Below are 15,696 nucleotides of genomic sequence, written 5' to 3'. Positions count from 1 at the left end.
TCAATATAAGCAGTTGATCACTATAAGTATGTATATATATATATATATATATATATATATATATATATATATATATATATATATATATATATACACACACACAGATCCTTTCCCAAAAATTTGAATATCATGGAAAGTTTTCTTCCATAATTCCTTTCAAAAAGTGAAACTTTCATAGATTATAGATTCATTACACACAAAGTGAAATATTTCTAGCCTTTATTTGTTTCATTTTTCATAATTTTGGCCTACGCTCCAGAAGACCCCCAATACAGTATTTCAAGAAAGTATTATAGTGTGAAAATCGGTTTTAACCTACCACTAATCGGAGATCGGAGGATCCTACCGGCGGATCCTACCCCTGGCCTGTCTACGCTCCCTACCTCCTGCAGTGGGCCCAGTTTCTGGGCCCTCGCCGGTACGTTTTTATCCAGTAAAGCATCGCATCTTTGCACAAGTTTCCACTACTACATCTGATCATCGCAGTGGGCTCCTTTTGGAGCCCTTGCGTGTAAGTGCCGTGGCAGCTACCTGTTTTAGCTTCATGCTAACCGCACTCATCATCATCGTCCTACACTGTTGTCCTGTGTACTGGCAGCTATTTCTCTCTCCTCAGCATGCCTCCTCTCGACTTACCGGACCTGGAGATATCCCGGGTTCGTGCTGAAATCCTGTCCATCGAGTCCCTACTCCAGGATGTCCTCCAGCGGCAGTCCATCCTCACCTCCAGGCTGGCTGATCTCCTACGGGACGCTGTCCCCTCCAACCCGGAGTGTCCGGCCGAGAGCCCCGTTCCCGGTACATCCTGGGCTTCGGTTGTCGCGAGGGGGAGAAGGCTGTCTCTCCCTCTATTTTCCCCCGGGGAAAATGACCGTGACACCATCCCGCTATCCAACTTCTACAGCCCTCTGGAGAAACTAACTGAGCCAGCGGCTACGTGTGAGCGGGTGGTCTCGCAACCCGGCGCCCGGGGCCAGAAAGTTCACTCCAAAGCTTCGAGGAAGCGCAGCAACATTAATATGACTTCCCCGATTGCTCCACCAGTCTCCCAGGGAAAACGGGCCCGACGATTATCTTCTCCTTCTCCGTCCCCTTCAGCAGTGTTAGCGGCTTCCTTCTCTCCTAGCTCCCGAGGCTCCACCGTAGCTGAGTTAGCGGGTGCTAGCTGCCTAGCTAGCACGGCTGAAACAGTTAGCTTAGCAAATGCTAAAAACATAGCATCTGCATCCCCACTCCGTTTCTCACCCCCCGATTATATTCTGGTGGGTGATTCAGTCATCAGGCACGTAGCTATTCCTAACTGCATTACCTACTCATTCTCCGGAGCGAAGGTTCTCGATTTGGTAGAATATATCCCATCCATCACCGAGCGTCACCCCTCTGCAAAAACTGTGATCGTTCATGTTGGCACAAATGATATCAGGTGTCGGCAATCAATTAAACTCCAGAGTGATTACGAGGTCCTAGCGGAGACTATTGATTGCCTTGGTAAAACTTGCATTTTCTCTAGTATAATTCCCACTTTCCGACGACGGAGCTCCGAATTATTCAGCCGTATATTTAACAGCCACCTATGGCTCCGTAACTACAGCTCTGCCTGTGGCTACGAGTTTATTGACCACTTTGATTCCTTCTGGAACACGGCCCATCTCTACAAAAGTGACAATCTTCATCCCAACATTAAGGGGACTGCTGTCTTGGCCACCAATATCTCCACCCACCTATCCACCTCCAAACAGCGTCTCAATCTGTGACATAGGGTCAATGAGCACCGACTGGTCACTTCCGGTCAGACCCAGCAAAGCACTCCAGACAGTGGTATTCTAGGTTTTAGCGCCCCCTCACCGCCCGGCGGGCCTATTACACCTCCCTTTCCTATCACTTGTTCAAATGTCAATCCCTGTTCAATTCCAGTTCATATTACTGTTACAAATAAAGTTCCTGCTATCCACCTCACCAGACGCAGCAGAAACCCTGATCATTTTCCACATCTTATCAACCCTAATATTCCCTTCATTATCACTGGCGGTCTCTGGAACTGCCAGTCAGCTATCAGGAAAGCTGAGATCATCTCTGCCCACGCCCTATCTCAATCACTTCTCTTTCTCGCCCTTACCGAAACATGGATAATCCCTGAGAACACAGCGACTCCAGCTGCTCTATCTGCCGCCTTTTCTTTCTCCCACACTCCCCGAGCCTCCGGACGTGGGGGTGGCACTGGGCTGCTTATCTCCCCTAAGTGGACCTATGCAGTCACCCCTCTCTCACATCTCTCTCTTTCCTCTTTCGAGGCTCACGCTGTCTCTGTATCGCTACCCACTAAGCTCACCATCGTTGTCATCTACCGCCCGCCTGGTCAGCTGGGTGACTTCTACGAGGAGATGGATACTCTCCTCTCCCTGTACCCCGAGGATGGCTCGCCACTCATCCTCTTGGGGGATTTTAACGTCACAGGGGCTATAGTTCATTCTTCTTTTTTCATTAGTTTTTTCTCATCGTTTGACCTCTTTCTCTCTTCTTCTCCTCCCACTCACAAGGCTGGAAACCAGCTTGACCTTATCTTCTCCCGATCCTGTCGCACATCTAACCTCACTGTCACTCCGCTTCCGGTTTCCGATCACCACTTCATAACCTTCTCCCTTCCCATCTCCCTCCCCACCCCCCTCCCTGCTCCCACTCATACCATCACCACCCGGCGAAACCTACTCTCCCTCTCACCCACTGCCCTCTGTTCTGTTGTCCTCTCCACCCTTCCCTCTATTGAGCAGTTTTCTACTCTCTCCACCAGTGAGGCCTCTTCCACCCTCCTCTCCTCCCTCTCCTCCGCTCTCGACTCTCTCTGTCCCCTCATCACTAAACCTGCCAGATCATCCCCCCCTGCTCCTTGGCTGTCCGAGGCTCTGAGGTCCAACAGGACTGAGCTTCGGGCAGCTGAGCGAAAATGGAAAAAAACTCATCACCCCACTGACCTGTCTGCCTATCACCTCATCCTCTCAAACTTCACTGCTACTGTCTCATCTGCTAAGTCTTCCTTTTATATCTCTTTAATCCAGTCATCAGCCTCCAACCCTAGTAAATTGTTTTCCACCTTCTCCTCTCTGCTTAACCCCCCACCTCCTCCCCCCCCCTCCTCCCTCACTGCCGATGATTTTATGTCTTTCTTCACCAGAAAGATAGATGTCATTCGCTCTTCTTTCCCCCCCCCAGTCATTAACAACAGTCCTTTTGTCACCACACCTCACTCTCTGACTCCTCCCACCGGACTTGCCTCCTTCTCTCCCCTCTCCCCAGAAGATGTTCTCAAACTTGTCATATCCAACCGTGCCACTTCCTGTCCCCTGGATCCTATCCCCTCCTCTCTACTCCAAGCCATCTCCACAGACATTTCTCCTTTCCTCACTGTCTTCATCAACTCATCCCTGTCCTCTGGTACTGTGCCGGTTTCCCTCAAGACTGCCAGACTCACGCCACTACTCAAAAAACCCTCTCTCGACCCCACTATCACCCACAACTACCGTCCCGTCTCCCTTCTTTCTTTCTTATCCAAGACTCTAGAACGCGCCGTTTCCGACCAACTCTCAAACTACCTCACCCTGAACGATCTACTTGACCCTCTACAATCTGGTTTTAAGCAACGACACTCCACCGAGACAGCCCTCCTTTCAGTCACCCACGCCCTTCATACTGCCAAAGCCTCATCCCTTTCTTCTGTCCTTGTTCTTTTAGATTTGTCTGCAGCCTTTGACACTGTAAATCACCATATACTTCTCACCACTCTCTCCGACCTGGGCATTTCTGGATCTGCACTCTCTTGGTTTACATCCTATCTCTCCGACCGCTCACATCAGGTACAATGGCGAGGATCACTATCCAGACCTTCCATTCTCAACACGGGTGTCCCCCAGGGCTCAGTCCTGGGCCCTTTTCTTTTCCTCTTGTACATTAGATCTCTAGGCACTGTAATATCTTCTCACGGCTTCCAATATCATTGTTATGCAGATGACACACAACTTTTTCTTTCTTTCCCCCCCTCTGACACCAGCATAGAAGCACGCCTGGCATTATGCCTCAAAGACATCGTATCTTGGATGTCTGCCCACCATCTCAAACTGAACCCCGACAAAACTGAGCTCCTCTTTCTCCCCGCAAAAGACTGTCCTCTCACTGACCTCACAATCACCATTGAAAACACTACTGTATTGCCCTCTGAAACTGTAAAAAACCTGGGAGTAATTCTCGATAGCCAGCTATCCAGCTCCGCCTTCATTGCAGCTACTGCCCGTGCCTGTAGATTCTCTATGTATAACATCCGTAGGATTCGGTCCTCTCTCACAAATGAGGCAACTCAACTCCTGGTCCAGGCACTTGTTCTCTCCCGCCTGGACTATTGTAATGTTCTGTTGGCAGGGCTACCTGCATCTGCCATCCGACCTCTTCAGCTTATCCAAAATGCTGCAGTGCGTCTGGTGTTTAACCTACCCAAGTTCTCTCATATCACTCCCCTCTTCCGTAAACTACACTGGCTTCCCATTCTTGCTCGCATCAAATTCAAGACACTGGTGCTGGCCTACAGGGCAGTCCACAGGACAGCCCCGGTATACCTACAATCTATGGTTAGGTTCCAACCACTGCATAGCTCCCTCCGCTCCTCCACCCGCCCTGATCGTCTCGCCCCTCCATTGCTGCGCGGACTCAGGGGTCGTGCATCTCGATCGCGTCTCTTTGACTACCTGGCGCCACAATGGTGGAATGAGCTCCCCCGTTTGGTCAGCTCGGCCGAGTCGCTGCCGATTTTTCGGCGTAGACTAAAGACTCACCTGTTCAGAATCTACCTCGACCCTTCTGGAATTGACGTTTCATAAGTGCGATTTTTATTGTCTGCCTTTTTGTGCCACTTTGTGTTGCTTGCTATGTTTTCTTTTTAACTCTATAATTGATGTTGCCTATACTGTAATTAATTTGAATTTGTTGTATTTTGTTGTAAGTCGCTTTGGATAAAGGCGTCTGCTAAATGAAATAAAGTAAAAAAGTATGAAGAAAATCAGCAGTTACTTCTCAGTTATGACTGACTCCAGCCTCAGCCACTCCCTCTGAATCTCTGCCAAATTTTTTGAATCGTCTTTGCTTGACAATCCGCTGAAGTCCATGGTTATCCATGTTATTTCCATGATATTCAATTTTTTTTAAAGGATCTGTATATATGTGTGTGTGTGTGTGTGTGTGTGTGTGTGTGTGTGTGTGTGTGTGTGTGTGTGTGCGTGTATACATAAAAAAAATTATCAAGTAGATGATCTAAAATGACTGAAGAGTAAAAGTATAGCATTACAAAATACTTAAAAAGTACAAATCCTCTACTTGAGTACATGTTTGTACTGGCATTGGCATTTGAATGGCTTTGCAATGGCCGCAACTGCAAATGCATGTGCTTGATAGTGCATTCAGATAGTGCATGCCTGGCCTCTTGATAGGTTATTGTATAGAATACTTTGCATATCTATTAGGGCTATAGACGAGACTCATTTGGTCAGCTTGGTTAGCACTCCTCCTGTGAGTTAGCTTTGAGCTGTGTAAGAGTTGTAAAGTCTTGTAAAACCATTGCTTAAATTATTTTTTATGAGTCTTACTCTTAAGAAACCTATTCTCTTCAAATTTAAGTTCCCTCCATAATTTATCCAGTTCAGCATTCCAATAAGGTTTATTTTTCTTACATTTCTATAGAAATATTGTTTTTTACAGTCGGTTGAGTGTCAATTTCTTTATATAACATGTCACAAAATGAACTGTATAAACTATCAATGTTGACCTGTTTTTTTTTTTACATTTTGCCTAGTTCCATAAACTTCCAAAGATAGACTGTAAGGGATGCACGATATGGATTTTTTCAACCGATAAATATCTGCTTCTCCTGCCGATAACCGATAATTATTATAATAAAAATATATATATTTTTTTTTAGTTTTTAACCTGTATTTTATGCACACCTGGGGTTAAAAAAGGGTTAGGGTAGATGTATGGATGTAGTGAGCATAGCTCTGACCTAACCAAATCTAACTGACATCACTGTGAATGCAAAACAAAGAAAACTTCTGATATAATATGATTGTTTTAATAAAGTGTATCACTCAATTATAGTCAATACAAAAATAAAGGCTTTTATAGAACGGAAAGCCAAGCTGCTTAGTCTGCACTGCAGATAAAACACAATGACAAAAGGCATAATTTACTCTTATTGTCATGTTACTGATATGTTCAAATTTTGCATTGGTTCCAGTTCTCAGTGAATTGTAGCCTGGGCCCAATGAATGGGCTCTGTCGAGCAGATAATGTATATATAATATATGTATAATAATATAAATTAATTATTCTGGCAAAAATATTTTTTCTGGTAGCCATTGGGTAAAGCTCTGGTACAGTGCTGAAACAGGAAGTAGGCGGAGTATTGGTGATGACGTACAACAGCGAACCAACCAATAGGGTGGCGATGGAAAAACTCAGGCGGGACTTTGAATCCCAGAGAAAAATACATGATACAAGCCCGTTGTATCGCTGCTGGAAGGTATCTCTTCCACTCTCTGGACAAAGACGGCACCAGAGCACAGACTGCTTGGACACTGAACTGCCTGCCAACGCTACACGCACCTACAAACACCAGCCTGCAGAAGCCCTGTGAAGCAGCCCATCCCAGCCACGAGTTAACGAGCTTCACTGGTGTCCGTAGGACATTCTGCTTCGAAGGTAAGCTGTTGCACAGGATGGGCCCCGTAGCTAACGCTATGGTGGTGTTAGCTTCAAAACTATGGAACAAAGCACACACTGCTTCCTTTAGCTTTAAAGGTAACGTCATCGTAACGTTAACTATTGATCACCAAACACCACTCAAACACAGCTGTCTATAGCCTATGGGTTATTTCACTTATCTAGCTAGCTATCTGCCTATTCAGCTATCGTTGATTAACTGATGAGCTTTAACACATTGAGTGCCAGCGACGCCATATGGCGTCATTAGAAATTTACCGTAGGCTGCCAGCGACGCCAAATGGCGTCAATAACTCGAAATTGTTTTTTTGACGGGGGGGTGTCGATCTATGCCTCTTACATCGCCTCTTACAATATCAGAGCTATTGAATGTGTCTAACCTATTTTACAGAACCCTTAGGTGGCGACAGCGCACTCCAGATGAGAGAAAGTGGAGTAAAACACACAGAAGAAGTCGTTGGGGAAAAGGAAATCGCATCGCATCCGTCCGTATGCAGCTGCTTCATTGAAGCATAACGTAGCTGTGCCCCTGCAGCAGCCAATCTGCTGTCACAATTGAGCACCTCCGTGTCCGCTGCAACAGCCCATTCGCATGATCAGCCGTGGAGTTCTCAACTGGAAGCTGGTGACATACACGCGGCTGTAAAAAAGCTGGATCTAGCGGACTTTTCAGTGCTGAGCACACGCAGAGCAAACGCACTCACAGCAGAGCCGAGCAGAGCAGAGAGACACTCCTCCCACAATGGGGGGGGGGGGGGGGAGGAGGAGGGGGGGAGGTGGGGCACGCAGAACACTACAGCATACAACAGACCCAGGCAGCTGCAGCATTACATCAGAAAATATTAGCAATGAGTCAATGATGTGCTTGAAATGCTTCCTTTCACAAAAGGGTCATTATCTCAGCTCGTAGAAAAAAAGGGCTGTTTTTGGTCAAATCAAGCTATCTTCTCCGGCTCATAACTAAAGAACGGAAAATGGGATCAATAAACTTTTTTTTGCAGGTGATAGAAGAGAGTCTCATCGTTATTTGTGCGTGTTCAGTGTTTACATAGTAATTATTAAAGAAATTATATGACTGTTTTAAAATGCATTGCGGCCTATGTGGCACAGTACAGCACCTTTTGCCCAAGGGCTGTGGCACTCAAAGTGTTAATAAGATATAAACGCGTTCTTTCAACTATCGTTAGAAGCTAGCTGGCTTGCTAACGTAGCTGTTAGGCAGTCAGACAAGCCAGTTGGTTAATGCACATATGGCCGTTTATATCCCATTTATATCCCATTTTACACTAATCAGTTAATTATATCATAGCCGCCAGTGTGTTGCTGTTTTTCAGTTCACAAAGCTGGTGATGCAGCGGATATGTTGTTTTTGTTAGCATTAGCTTAGCTTGTAGCGCGGCCTACTGGCGCATTCCTTTGTTGCAAAATAACTGGGATGTTGAGGCTACATGACGTCACATCCATTTTGTTAGCATTCCATTTGCAGAAGCTCGATCGTTACTTTACATGGCAGTAAAATGCCACCGAATGACCAGCATTGGTTAGTTGTTAACGTCGTGACTATATTTATAACGTTATAACGTACTTTGCGGTTTATAATTGAGGGCTGAATAGCCTATCACCGTCATGTTGAAAGTAATTTCTGCACCGCAGCGAACATAACATACACCATTTAACGGTGTTATTCGGCCGTTTAACGTTAACCTACATATTTTCGTTTGCTTTCACGGCTAACAGACAATTGATTAAACTAACGTTACAGAGTACAGACCATTGTTAGTGCTGCCCACGTTAATTTACTGCGTGCATCCTTCTTCTGTTTGCGTGCACGGCCATGTAAGATGAGATCAAAACTAACGTTACAGACCGTTACAGTCTGTGACTGTTAGTCTGTAAATCGTTTGTATTATTTTATTTCCTTATCCCCACACTGATACAAGCTCTATTTTGGACCAAACAGGCTTGAGATGAGCCATGAGTCCAGCAGCTGCATAAAAAAATGTGAAATTATTATCGCTTATCGGACAAGAGAAGCAGATATTTGTCTGTTATAGGTATCAGCTTAAAAATCCATCCTAGCAGCATCATAAAAGGCATTCAAATAGCTATTTTATTTTAAATAAGTAGCTCCCTTTGTTTGTTTCAGGTTGGGCCAATGGACAGCTTTGTCAGAGACACATTGGCGGAGTGGCAACTTCAAGACCTCGTAGATAGTTTTAAAGGTAAGGTTTCTATTTTATTTTTTTATAAATATTCTTATGGAAAATTATTATTTAGCTCGGCCTCGCCTGCCCTATTGGCACGCCCGTGTGTGTGTGTTGCTCTCACTAAATATTATTGCATCAGTGATGTCACAATGCCTCCATGTGTATGTGTTTGTGTGCCTCATTATATCACTGATTACATCATCAGTAGGCATTTCAAATACTCACACAAAGCTGCTTTATCATGTCTCCTTCCGTGCTGAGATTGCATTAGAAAACAACACGCCATAATATCTTTCAAGCAGTTTTTGTTGATCAGTGCTATCAGCAGCACTTCAATTCGTACGGTCAGTCACACACACACACACACACACACCTGTGAATATAGTATATTGGGGAGAAGGGCATGGTGCTACCGGATAATGCTGTAACTCTGTTTCCCTGATGAACTCCACAAATCTTTGTGGACTAAAATACTATGCTACTTCCACTGGCATAGGGGTCATTTTTGGGTTAACTTATGCATTAAGGTTAGTTCTGACTCTTGTGAAGTGCCGTTTTGAATCTCTTGGAAGTAAAAACATTGAAGTGGTCCAAATATTGACCACAAGTGCACTAGTTGTTATTTTAGGGTTGATCATTCATTCATGATCTTTGATGATTCTTCATCTTTTCTGTTTTTGTTTGTTTGTAGGTTGAATCAGCGGTACAGGCGATTCACCAGGGCCGACGCGAGCTGTCAGAGGAGGCCTGCTGCTCCTACACCCGCAAACGCCGAGCTGTCAGAGGAGGCCTGCTGCTCCTACACCCGCAAATGCCGAGTCCTCATCCCCGAGGACCTGAAGCACGTCATCGTGGACGACCAGCATGGCATGCTTTACTGCTACGTGCCCAAGGTGGCCTGCACCAACTGGAAGAGAGTGCTCATGGTCCTGACGGGCGTCGCCGGGCCCCCTGGGATCCGCTGGCCATTCCCGCCAACGAGGCCCACGTGCCGGGGAACCTGCGCACGCTGTCGGAGTACTCCACCTCCCAGATCAACCAGCGCCTGCGCTCCTACCTGAAGTTCGTCTTTGTGCGCGAGCCCTTTGAGCGGCTGGTGTCTGCGTACCGCAACAAGTTCACGCACAGCTACAACACAGCGTTTCATAAACGATACGGCACGAAGATAGTCCGGCGCCACCGACCGGACCCCTGGCCGGAGGCTTTGGAGCGGGGCGACGACGTCTCCTTTGAGGAGTTTGTGTACTACCGGCCACCCAGCGAGAGGAGCCCTTCAACGAGCACTGGGAGCGGGTGCACTCGCTGTGCCACCCCTGCCTCATCCACTACAACGTGGTGGGCAAGTATGAGACGCTGGAGCAGGACTCCCGCTACGTGCTGCAGCTGACCGGGGTGGAGGGGCAGGTCGCCTTCCCGGCCTCCTCCAAGAGCACCAGGACTACGGGCGACATGGCAGCCCAGTTCTTCCACAACATCAGCCCCTTCTACCAGAAGAATCTGTACAACCTCTACCGCATGGACTTCCTGCTCTTCAACTACTCCATGCCAGCCTACCTCAAGTTTAGTTGAGGCTGGGACTTCACTCATCCACAGACTCATGCTTGAACTCTCTGATCCTGATCTTTACATGGACTCCACTATGTCACTTTCAAGGTCTGTTACTTTGCACTTTAATGCAAATTAATTTGAAAATTGCCTTTCTGTCTACCTGATACTTTGTATTGCTGCACTGCATACTGCACAAAGACAAATTCCTCATTTGTAACATGTTCATTATGGCTATTAAGTAAGCTTGAATCTTGAGACTATTGTTTATTTATATACTGGACTCCCCCTGCTAGTATTGACTTACAATAATTACAGTCCTTGATAGAGACCAATTCGGCTGCCGACGGTGGCCCGCCGAATTGGTCTCCGGCTTGCCGGCGGCGGCCCGCCCATGATCTGCTAGCTGGGGGGCTTCATTCAGTTAACCCTTCACAGTCCAAAACAAACTGGAAAGGCAGTTTTAAGGGCTTATTTCCAGAGAAACATGTTTGTTTAGATGATGATTGGCAATTTATGCATTAATACAATAAAATTAGAACAGACTTTTTAAATTTTCTTTTTTAGAATATGTTAGGCCCTCACAGAGGGCGTAGAGGGCCCTGACGGTTCCCCACCGTATAGATCCTAGTAAGCTCGAGAACCAAATAAACATATTCATTCAAAATGATATGGATTTTTACAAAGTACATTATAGGTCTATTAGTGCGGCTATTCATTTTGTGATAAAAGTGCCAAACTTGGCACAGAAATAGTGTAATATATGTAGAAGACATCTGGATATTGGGGCATTGCAGAATGGCATTTTCATGACCATTTTCCAAAATGGCCGGCAGTAGGCTATGGCAACCATTTTAGTGCATCCTCCTACCTCAGAGTATTGGCTATCATTCCTCAGACTAAGCATTGTCAGCTCTTGTGTATCACAGTTACACTGCATCGCGTGTGCTCTGAAACGCCTTCAGTCCTCACACGAAAACGCCGTCATTCCTCCAGCAACATGCCTCACTTATCACTCAAACTAGCTGTCAGTCATCACTCCTCACGTCTCACACGAAAACGTCATTCCTCCAGCAACGTGCCTCACTTATCACTAAAACTAGCTTTAATTTATTCACCTTATGTAGCCACGCCCATTTGACGCGGTTGTGTGGTCGTGTGACGACTTCCGGCTAAAAAAAAAGAAAAAGAAAATGGCTGGCTACTCCAATATCATATAACTCTGAATTAACTAATAATTTAGCCAATTGTATGTAACATAACATACGAAATAAAAGCAAACGGCAATGTCTAAGAATGCCACGCCATGTAACTACCTCGTTAAGTCTTGCATTCCAGGGAATTACGTTAACGTCTGCGGGTCTTATAGACGTAAGTGGCTCGAGCTGCGCTCGGAGGAGAGAAAAATCTGAAGCTTTCTTTGTTGGAGTCCAGGTATGTTTTACAAGAAAGTGCTCGTCATTATCAACGATAACGTTATCTGACCTGGCTAACAGTGGATACTCGCTTGCTTGCTGTCTACCGAGCTCAAAGTAGGAGGCTACGTTCTTTGTTTTACCCCCTGCACTGTCCGCTACAAAAACAACTCTTCTTCATGACGTTCTTTCCTATTTCGCGCCGTGACCGCCGGAAGTGTTAACATGGCCCGGAAGAATTTGGCCCATCCCCGCGTCTGAACATAAGGTGAATATCTTCCTCCTACATGAAACTGTTTGCTTACTGTACTATAAAATGCATAGCATCATCAGGTATTTTACAAAGAGGATTCTGCACGAGATCATGGGACACTCTTTTCAAACATGAACACGTTGAGGTAAAACAAATGTGTTATGGTGTCTTCTTTGGTCTTCTAAGTAGATGTTTGTTTTTTATGCCAGCATGTTCAGCATGCATGTTTATATATATATATATATATATATATATATATATATATATATATATATATATATATATATATATATATATATTCTGACTCAAACAGCATTGTTAACTAGTGTCCAAAGGTTTTGCAGGGTTGTTCTTTTCACTGATGAACTCCTGCCACCATGAATTCTGGCTTGGTACTTCATCATCATGACTTACTGGGCTCTGTACCGCGGGGTCATCTCGCCATTCCGAAGTGTCGGCATTCCGATCATTGACTTCTATGCTTTCGGAGAGGCGGCCCTTTTTATCTCCAAAAAAGGTTTCACCATTGCGAAAGATATTAGGTCCGCCATTCCGACATAGCATCTTGAGTTATTTAGCCTACAGGGGTGGGAAAGGTTAGGTTTAGGGTTAGGTTCTGGGGGAGGATAGGTTTAGGCGACAATTTTGTCGGGATGCCGGTATATCGGAGTGCCGACATTTCGGAATGCCGGGGTGTCCCCCTGTACCGCAAGGGGAAATCAAGTCCAGCCACCATAAATTCCGGCTTGGTACTGGTGGGGGGAGGGGGGTGATTGACTACTACTGACAACTGATGATCGATGACCTAGGTTTGTGTATGTACAGTATTGTCTGTATATATTCATGTGTGTGTACATGTGACTTCTCTTACTGGATCAAGTACAAAATCCTTTCCATCGACTATAAAGCCCTTCACCAACTTCACTGACATCATCTCCCCCTACCTACCCTCCCAGTCCCTCAGATCCACCTCAGCTGGCCTTCTCTCCACACCCAAGTCTAATCTGTGCAGCTTTGTCTAGGCCAGTTCCCAGGCTCTAGAACTCCTTCCCCCCTGACATCTGAAAATCTGAGTCCCTTACAATTTTTCTATCCCGCCTTTTTCTAACCCTAATCCTAACCCTAGCCCTAAACCCATCTCTTCTCTACCACCTTTTCCTAGTCCCCCCATCCATCTCTGTCGGTCTGTCTCATGTTTTGTCCACTGTTTGTTTGACTAACATCGTCTCCTTAGCGTTTACTTTACTTTACTTTACTTTATTGGCATTTAGCAGACGCTTTTATCCAAAGCGACGTACAGAGACTATGTACAGCACAGTAATACAACAGATAGAAAAACAGTAAGCTATAAGTAATTAGTTATTATTGTAGTTATTATCATTATATTATTGTTATTATTATTATTATTATTATTACTATATATGTCACTCGGCGCGTCCGATTAACAAACTCTTGCCACCATGAATTTGGCATAAGTCTGATGGGCTCCTACATGCCATCATCTTCAAATTCTTCTTCTTCTGCTTCTTCTTTTTCTTCCTCTTCCTCTTCTCACCTTCCTACAGGTGCAGCAATGCAAAAAAAAATCCACATGCTGCATTCAACCCATATAAAGAGTTTGTGCAAAAGGACACTGCTGCTCTCTTTCTGGCTGCCACAATGGACCATTTTGGACTGAACGATGTCACAGATACACAATTAATTGTCATTACTGAAACAGTCAAGTTCAATTATGGTCACATACTCCACTATATAGTCTTTCTAAACATTTTCATTATTAATTTGCAAACATTTGACTAGGATTTTTTTTTTTTTAATGTGAACACATGACATAAATCTTCTAATTCGCCAGCCACTCAATTACTTGTGTCTGAAATCTATGCCCTGCATCTAAATTACTATTTTTGAATTGTTTAAATGCAGTGTTGGGCAAGTTACTTTCAAAATGTAATATACTACATATTACTAGTTACTTTTATTTGAAAGTAATACGTTACTTTACAATATGACTTTCTATGTAGAGTAACTTGTTACTTATTACACTACTTTTACCAAAACAACAGCAGCAGCAGAATGACATTGCTGCCCGGGAACCATCCCGAAAAATTATTTAAACCGCCTTGAAGTCAGTGTAAACAATCCAAAATTCTAAATGTTATCCTTTTCCTTTGTTATTGTCATCTGTAGTGGTTATTCGCATAAAAACAGACAGTTTGATTAGGAAATTATTGTATCTTTATTTAAATATGTGCTTTGATTTAAAGAAAAATAACTAAATTTGTAACTTGAGTTACTTGACAAAGTAACTGGTATAATATTACTGAAATCCTATAAGTAATAAGTTATATTACTGAGTTACTGCTAAAAGTAATATATTACATGTAATATGTTACTTTTGTAATGAGTTACCCCCAACACTGTTTAAATGTCATGGCTCTTCTGTCTATTGCTTCCATAATAATGATGTTACTGTAATTATCGCTTTTTTAAATATGTATCAACAGATGTCCCCAGGGCCGTAGCCAGGGTTCCGAAATAGGGGAGGTCCAGCAAGGGGAGGCGGATTCGGCGGCGCCCGTTAAAAAATTGAGGAGTTTTTTTCCCCCCCTTTTTAAGCCATATTTAGAGTAATATATCATTCTAAATCAACATTAGGATTATACTGTTGTGATGTCATTATTCAGTATATTCTTTCATGTCACCACCTGCTCAGCTCTCCTGTCAACATAATTGTAACTAACAAACACAAACTGTTTTAGCCAAATTCATATCAAAATGACACCTACAAACACAGGTACACAACCCAAGCCGTACACAACACACAAAGTCATCATCGATAATAAAAAAACATACAGAGGGACCTGTTGGCTGGCAAGAACATGTATTTATTAGAAGGATGTGAGAGTGTGTGAGTGTACTTAGGATTTTTCTGCAGTCAGTCACTCATCATCTGTTGGCCCACTGAAATTAAATAGAACAAACATAAGTTATAATGATCATTCCAAGTGTAATTGTAACAGTAATATGTGTATACTAATAACATGAATTACCTTTTCTGTGTGAGTGTACTTTGGCTTCTGCTGCAGTCAGTCACTCATCATCTGTTTCATGCTTTTCCTGTTTTCCATGCAGATTGTTTTATTTTTTTACAATCTTCGTTCTCAGGACACTCTACAATTTTCTGTTCCCAAAGTCCGAACTGAATTGGGGAAGAAAGCTTTTAGGTTCTCTGCACCCACCGCATGGAACAGTCTGCAGTCTGATCTTAAACTTAATAGCTTAGTAACCTTAAATGGTTTTAAGGCTATGGTAAAATCTCTTGAGAACAGGCTGTCTGTATGCAAATGTTTTATTTGATCATTTTAATGTTTTTCAATTGTATGTGTTTGTTTGTTGTAACTTTGTGTTGCTGCTGTTTCTTGGCCAGGTCTCTCTTGTAAAAGAGATCTTTGATCTCAATGGGACAAACCTGGTTAAATAAAGGCTTAAAAAAAAAAAAAAAAAAAAAAAAAAAATCTCT

General features: G+C 44.0%; 1 pseudogene across 1 annotated transcript; it reads left to right on the top strand.

The window, feature by feature from the left end:
* The first annotated feature begins 617 nt into the window (after positions 1 to 617).
* On the top strand, positions 618 to 10,578 carry LOC310779385 (carbohydrate sulfotransferase 11 pseudogene; annotated as a pseudogene). Its single transcript has 3 exons — positions 618 to 980; positions 2,292 to 2,447; positions 9,655 to 10,578. The product of its transcript is annotated as a carbohydrate sulfotransferase 11 pseudogene (transcript).
* The last annotated feature ends 5,118 nt before the right edge of the window (positions 10,579 to 15,696 follow it).

This window comes from Poromitra crassiceps (assembly GCF_964638095.1).
Source record: "Poromitra crassiceps genome assembly, chromosome: 7".
In the NCBI taxonomy this organism is placed as follows: domain Eukaryota; kingdom Metazoa; phylum Chordata; class Actinopteri; order Beryciformes; family Melamphaidae; genus Poromitra; species Poromitra crassiceps.
The sequence above is the reverse complement of the archived record's forward strand: the minus strand, read 5'-3'. Positions and strand labels throughout refer to the sequence as shown.